Source organism: Limulus polyphemus, unplaced genomic scaffold (genome assembly GCF_000517525.1).
Source record: "Limulus polyphemus unplaced genomic scaffold, Limulus_polyphemus-2.1.2 Scaffold1498, whole genome shotgun sequence".
Lineage (NCBI taxonomy): Eukaryota > Metazoa > Arthropoda > Merostomata > Xiphosura > Limulidae > Limulus > Limulus polyphemus.
Window position 1 is genome coordinate 7,529 of NW_013667108.1, and position 8,634 is coordinate 16,162.

The window sequence follows — 8,634 nt, forward strand, 5'->3', positions numbered from 1 at the left end:
GGAGACTATTTCATTTAATAAATGTTTTGATTTGATATATAAGTTCTGGTTTTTTTTATCTAAAAAAAGCGACATTAATTTCTTGCCGACCTAATATTTTCTTGAGGAGTAGCATCTATTAGGTCTCAGAAGTAATTTGTTATATAAACTACATTTATAATGTTTTCATTCGTAAACGTAAACTTGTACGTTTTACATCTTTAGAAGAAAATTTTTAATGAACTTCGTGATTTGCAATGAACTGTCCTTTTCACAATTCAATTCTCCTTTCTACATTCACAGAGTGCGGGTGTTTAAGACCTATTATTTTAGTACTGGGGTTAGGATTCAAAACAAAATCAAACTTGTGGCTTCATTTCTACCAAACTACAAATTTGAGAAACTTTTGGTCGTATATTTTTCTATTTGGTATTGAAACTCTTAATATCTACAGAGTCACCCTCGAGCAGCTATTTGGCGCATATTATCAACTTCTATTGACAGAGATTATCAGCTCATCCTAGCATTTGAAATATTTCAGTAAACTAAATTATACTAGCCAAAAACCTTTTTAGGAGTAGTCTGTAATATTTCATTTCGTGTATAGCGCTTTCTGACATTCAATATTGTATATTATTGGTTGTCTTGTTAACGGTGCCTTGAGTGGATATATGTATGTACATACAAATAAAGTCAGATAAGGAGGGCACTAGGAGAGTCCAGGAGTATCTGTATATTTTCAAATGTGAGGTCATTTTGAACAGTCCCCACATTGTAAAAATATTGCAGTATAATGTAATGTTTTTGATGAGTAAAAAATATTTAGTTCAGGATATGTAGCAGATCAAGTTTCATATTTGGCCGGGCTTTATAAACTTGTTCTATGTAATTTCACTCCTCTCTTTTGTTTAGTTTTATCTATAATTTTATATCTTTCTGACATCAAGTATTTAGGTCATTGCCTGCCTCTTTTTTCTTCACTTTTCTCTTAACTCTCAGTTGTAAATATATTGATAAGAAAAATATTAATTATACCGAATCCTAAGAGATGTCACTTCAACGTTTAAACACATAAACTATTTGAACCAGACATCGACCCATTAGAAAGTTACCTATTTGACTCAGTTGTGCCAAGTGTTATAATTCTGCACTGAACTTGTTCATTGACCTTAACCACTTTCCACAACGGCACAACTAGAACTCAATGGACCTTGTAGCAAAATTACAGGGCTGCCCAAGAGGCTGTAGGGAGGCTCGGGGAACCATGGATTAAATCCAATCAGTAAGATAAGAATTTGCGCCCGTGATTTTTTCATTACACATATCCCCACACGTTATTGATGCGAGTGAACAGTTTCCTATCTAGATTGCTACCCCCCCCCCCCGTAGCTCATCGGTAAGTCGAATATAACTAAATCCCATAAACACGATCACGATAGTAAATAAACAGTGACAATAAATCAGCTTTTATAGTTTGGTTAAGTGGGGATTAGCTTTTTATTTATTCATTCAAATTTCATTGATATTGTTATATATATCTGTTGCATAGACACTCTTTCCAAATTGTTCTTTCTGTCACTCGGGTGACGTTTCCAAACGTCCAAAAGTGGTTCAGTTGGTTTCAGGTGGGAGCTCAGTGTTAGCCATGACAAATTCTGTTCAATTTAATTTTTGTCAAGCAATGCTGGTTACGACGCGTGTTTTATGTAGTGCATTATTATGTTAAGGAGGGTATGGCCCTTCATCATACATTTCCATCCATGTAAACCATTCAACGTTGTCCAGAATGCTCTTATACGACAAGGCATCATAGCTCCAGTGAGTATTACAGATCAAACTAAATCAGTCCCACTACTCTTTACGATTGGGATTCCACAATCATAACCAACTTTTTCTTCAGGTTCTTGTTAAACCAACACTCGTCTATTTGAATCAAAGAATCATTAGTGGAAGTTTCATACCATGTGTTCTCCATTGTCTTTCACACAGATTTTGACGCTCAAAACAACAAGCCCTTATTATAGGTACAAGTTGTCCGAAAAATTCAGAATCACAGAACTCCATGCGCAGTGTACTTTCTGCCTACATTCTTGAACTCACGTTTAGATTATAGACTTAGTGGCAGATCTGTGGTTTCGTTTCAACATTTTTATGGACTCCTGAGTAATAAAATGTTTTTGATTAGAACACTCTTTAGTCTTCCACTTATTCACTGTGTTACCCATTATGAATTTAAATATAAGTAGTTAACCTGAAAGATTTGGTAAATGTTACCTTCAATGTTACATCCAATAACCATTCCCCATTGAAGATCTGTGAAATTCTTTTTTCTATCTGGTTATTTATGACAGCAAACGTATATTATGCTATTTTAAAGAGAATGGGTCCATTGCTAGTTAGAAGTCTGAAGCCTCAAAACATTTGGTTATATAGTTTGTTTATGAGTAAATGTGTGTTTGTCTGTACTTTGCGTCCTTCCATTGGTTTTCCATGTATATTCTCCATTTTGATCAACTTTTGAATTTTATCATAAAAAAACCTTACATGCAAACTACTAACTCTGCGAGATTGAAAAATATATATAAAGAAAGTTTAAATCTTCCTGTATTAATTCCTACTGTACATCTGGAAATAGCTATGGCGCTAACAATTTTCTTTTTCTTAAGATAGTATAGGTATCCAGAGAAGATTTGTGGGTCACTGTTCATTTCCAAGAGGTGAGTACAGTTAAATTTACATTTAAAAACTTCTTTTAAACAATGCTTAAAATTGTTTTTCAGTGAAACATGTTTAAGATTAGTAAAATTAGCTCGCAGGCTTTGATTAAATCCAAATAGGTTATTATGGGATACGTGCAACTCGCTTGTTTAATGTATTCCGTGAGCATGGAATTAAAGTCTCTTTATATCATGTTGTTTAATCTAAATAGCGTCATTATTCTCTTTCTTTAAGATAATGTGTGTATATTAATCTAAAAATTTCACAACCATTATTATTATGTGTTATGGTAAACAATTTCATTACATATGTAAAAAGAACCGGAAATGACTTAAACCTCGTAGTAAGAGAAAGAAACAAAAAAATCTATATAGGTTATATTTACATAACAAAACTTAGCTAACGCCCATCTTGAAAGCAATTATTTTTGGTACTTGTTAGCTTCCAATAAAAAATAGTTAGATGAAAGCTTTGCGATGCAGTTGTACTGCTGATTTAACGGTACCCCGGTGGGTCAGCAATCAGTTAAAATTGGGGGATAAATTATTCATGGTGGACAGAGCGAAAATAGCCTAAGATGTAGTTTTGCCCCCCCCCCCAAAAAAAAACAACACAAAACAAACAACAAGAAACAGTCTGCTCATCATTTATTTTTTGAAATGCAAATTTTTATGTCATTGTTAACTGTTCAAAAACGTCATTTATTTTTCCTAACATTGTCTGAATTATCTAAATGTTATGATTGCAATTAATGATACTAACTCGGCCGTCTCATATATACAAACCAAGCCTTACCAACTCTGTCGTCTCATATTTACAAACCAAGCCTTACCTACTCGGTCGTCTCATATATACAAACCAAGCCTTACCAACTCGGTCGTCTCATATATACAAACCAAGCCTTACCAACTCTGTCGTCTCATATATTTCAAACCAAGCCTTACCAACTCGGCCGTCTCATATATACAAACCAAGCCTCACTAGCTTGGTTTCGTCTCGTATTTACAAACCAAGCCTCACCAGCTTGTCGTCTCATATATATACAAATAAAGCCTTATCATCTTGGTAATTTAATGTATTCAAACCAAACCTTACCAGCTTGGTCATTCCATGTATACAACTCAATTCTTCCCAGCTTGGCCATCTCATATATATAGATCAAACCCTACTAGCTTGATCGGCTCATATATATATATATATATACAAACCAACTTACCAGCTCGGTCGTCTCATATATACAAATTAACCCTTCCCAGCCTATTCATTTTATACATACAAATCAGTCCTTACCAGTCTGGCATGCCCTTTAATTTCCTTCAAAAATATGTACACAGACAGATATTTACGCTGGCAATTCACCGTCAATGTCTTTTTTTTTAATACAAACCAACCTGAAAAATCAAATATTGTGCTTTCAATCATTATATAAAAGAGGATAAACACCTTTTAATCAGTGTTTCTTTGTTTTCTTATAGCAAAGTCACATCCGGCTTATCTGCTGCGTCCCCCGAGGAGAATCGACCACCTGATTTTAGTATTGTAAATCCGAAAACTTACCTCTATCCCACCGGGGGACCCTTTTAATCAGTTTTACAATTTTGTCGTATATATAAAAAAAAACATCAACGAGAAAAAGGCCAATTTGTTTATTTATTTTTGTTTTTAAGGAGTGGCATTCTGAAGGAAATTTATCGAATTCTTTATGTTGGTACAAGCAAGAAGCTTCCTGATTAGCTCAACCACCAGAATCATTAAATTTTATAGCATTGTTTTTACAGATTGTTCGGTATTTATTCGTAAAGAAGGTAATGACGAAAAGTTTGTTTCCTGGTAACTCAGTGATAAGCGTGAGAGATTATAACACTGTAATTCATGGTTCTATCTTCGAAGCTGACATAGCGCAGATAGCTCAGTGTGCAACTATCTGCTAAAAAAAAAAACAAACAGTTTCTAGAATTAAATGAGTTGGCCTTATAATTATTGGACGTTAAATGAATCATACAATTCCAGTTTCACAAGATAGTGACTAATTGATCTAATATTCAGTAAAAAGCAAACTTTCTGTTAGGGATCGCTCAAGTAGCTCGGGAACAGAAGAATATTCTTCTTTGGGTTGTTTAACTTTGTATTAGAAAAGAAAAGAAAATTGAAGGAACTTGTGCAAGGTTATCCTAATATTCAAGCCCGGGCTTCTTCCTAAATGCGACCTTTGTATACTGACATTTTGTATGATAAATGATAAATTTGAGTCATTGCTTTTAAATGAATGAGTTTTTGCCTCGTAAAAAATACAAAATAATTTCCCTGATTTATGTGAAGGAGAGCTAGGTGCAAAAAAAAAAGGTTTAGTTATAACATATACATCATAGTACACTATTCAAAACAGTTATGTAATAATCGGACTTTACTGTATTCTAACAATGACAAGACACAACTACTGTACTTAAACAAAGGCAATGGTATCCCTGAGGTAATGTTTATGTATAACAAGTGCCAGATGACCAGTTCTGAAATCTGATGTGAAAATGTCTGCCACTGGAGTCCACAAGTACTCATTTATTACCAATAAGTGATCAAAAATGTAGAATGCTTAAAATGAATAAATCGATTAGCTTCTGGAGTAATAAGGTTCGCTTTTCGATCAGAGCTGCCTCAAGTTGATCAACAGGTGAATCATGTGCTGCCAAGTGTCTTCCTTTATCACCTCATATGTATTCAATTGGATTCAGTTGGTGTGTGTGTTGATCAGTCTGTTCGCTCGCTACCTTCTTCTAAAATGTTGCTAGCCAGTAACACGGTGAGTGCGCACGCCATTGTCCATTTAGAAGCTCTGACCAACTGCACTTGCATATAGCAACGTTAATGGCTGTAAAACTGTATCTTATCTTTTATGTTATTCATAGGGTCATATTGTTACCCATAAAGATCGTAATGGACAATAATAATTATCCAAACCCTGGCCATCATGACATCACCGTCATATACGTGTCTTTTCTTAGGAAAATTGGGGTTAGGCCTAGTCATGGCAACTCTCCAAGTCAAATTCGTTTTGTATCTGGTTGCAGTGGAAATGTGATTCTTCTCCCTTGTTGTTTGACGAAACCATTTGTTCTTGATACCACTAAAGTCAAGTTGTTTTGTGGCAATGATTAAAAGAATGCACACACATTGGCTTGTCTGGCCTGAAGGCCAACATTATGAAACCAAGATGTTTTTGACCACTTGCGTACTGATTTGTTCTGAACCATTGATAGGCTGAGGTTGTGTGGTTTCATCGAACCCAACGGTCGTCTTACGTGATTAATAACAATGGTCAACTCTGTCCAGGTCTCTAGCCAACTGTGTTCTGGTCTAAAAGTAAATCTACATCTTGTTAATCACACTTTGTGATTCTTACAGCCAACCTTTTGCTCTCTGCATAATAGAAATGTCCAGATGCTTTTACTGTGATCCTGGCATGTTTCGGTCTCAATCTATTTACAGGCTGCTATGTTCAAAGTGCTAACGGAGAACACTCTGCTAGCTTCGCTCTTATATACCACTGAAATGTGCATATTAGACAACAAGGCACCCGTTTGGCATAAATATTAACACGCTCTCTGTGGCTCAGTGGCAAGTCTGATAGTTTATAATGCTGAAAATCGGGTTTCGATGCCCGCGATGGACAGAGTACAGATATCTCATTGTGTAGCTTTGTGCTTGGCAACAAGCAAACAAATATTAACACAGTGGCTAAAATATAGAAAACTCTGATTATCTTCTAATTACTTTGAACACTATCTTGTACCTAATAAATATTTATTTTTGATATGTGATGTGAACAAAGATGACGATACAATATAAGGCAACATTTGCTAGAAAGATGTTTGTGTGCATCCAAAAACATTTGTTTTTAACTTCTGATATTAATAAAATAAGCGTAAGGTAAGTTTTTGTTCTTAATAAGCGGTATTAATAAAGACACTAGAAAACTGTAACGTATTACAGTATGAAAACCAAATACTTTTAGGCAATGTTTCCTTTTAATTTCTGGTTTCAATTAAAGTTAAAGTATAATTTCAGGTAATGCGATTCTAACATTAGTTATTAATGTAAATTACGGACCATATACTACTGTCAACAGTCAAGCCAATGATGACAAGTAAAGTGGAACTGAATTAACAATTTTTGTGGTTAGTGAATGTATAATATCTTGAGGTCACGAATAAAAGAAAAGCGTTCTCAATCTTAAAAGGAAGAGTTTCCACGTAAAAAGAGTTCAAAGATACAAAATAAGCAATAGGACATTGCCCGCTGCAGTATATTCTCGACTTCAATGCCTTACTTTAACAAAAACTCCGCCCTGTGACGACACTCTTTACTTTCTGATGACATTTCTCGAATTAGATCATCAGAGAGAGAAAGCACTAGAATACTAAGTGGTTTTATTAAATTCAGCTTTTACCCCAGAGGTTCTTTCTATATATAGATAAATGCTGCAGTACTTTTAAACAAAACATTTTATAAATGTGTATGTGTTTCATCCTAAAAAGTACAAAGTGCATATTATTTATGTCTTGGTTTATAATTATGCTTCAATGACATTATAAGTTATAAAATAATAAACATCGCAAAGTGTGATTCATTAGCAGTCTCGAAATAATGTGTTTTACTAAAAACTTGAGTTGTACACACTTATCACAGGATTAAATAAAACAAAATTCTCAATGAATGTGTATATGTAGGCTTGTAGCATATTAGACAATTTAATATGATTCTAACGTTAAATTTATGTCCCTGATATAGTTCTTGAGTGTATCTAATAGAGTACCACCTGTTAACTAACGGTTTGAAGCTCCACGTGATCAATAAACGTCGTTTCATATCAAGACTAGAGAGTGTTTACATTTAAATGCCACCATTCACATGCAAGCTTAGGTTATTATAACAGTTATAAAAAAGGCTTACAATTATATTTAACAAAGAAATGGATAAATAACACTTAGAAGTTTCGTTAAATAAATAAATGAAAATAAAAATCTCGAACAACGAATGCTTGTAATCACCGGAAAACTATGTGGCGTCAAAACGTTCCAGACGCTGTATGAAAAAAAATGGAGCAAGCCCTGAAGGGAATGGGTTAAAGGAGTGTCTTGGACAGACTTAGAAATGTGGATCAGGAAAGTGGGTTGAAGTGGGGATAAACAGAAAATGCAAGAATGGTTTCTGCCTTTTGTTATCTAGCTTGGTGTTTCAGGATACACGTAACTAAACACACATCACGGTAGTAATAGTTTAAAAGTGCAGAACTCGAAAAACTAGGTGAAGGAAGTAAATTAGTTTTATAAAAACATCCAGGAACTTGGAAAAACGTTACCACGATTTGATTATTTATCAGCACCTAGAAACGAACGCCTGTGACAGTGAACTAATAATACTGACTTTCGGCTTTTGTGACATTCCTCGAATAAAATAACTATAATAAGAGTAACGCAAGCTTTGGAGTATTGCGTGCAGATGCTTCGGCTCTGAATTAATAGTCGGTCGTCATTTGCACGACGGAGAGTCTGATTTTATTCTTCATATCAGACTATTGTATTGGAATAAAGACTGGTCATTCAAGTTCAAGCATTTTGGTCGTACTTCGACAGGATGATGTCTGGTGTACATTCGGGAGATTTTTCGAAAGATGCATTACCGTCAAGTTCAGGACTAATTATCATTGTCTAATGCACACACACACATATATATGTATGTATATTTATATACATTTACAAATAATATACATAACATATGTATACCCAGTAAACCACGATATGTAATCATAACAAAGAAAGAAAAAATTGTTTTGTTTTTTGTTCAGCAAACTAGGCCTTTAGGCCTTTAACTAGTTAATAATATACTAAATAATAATGCTCAACATCCTAGACCTGTAGCAATGTTAATAGTACAAAAAAG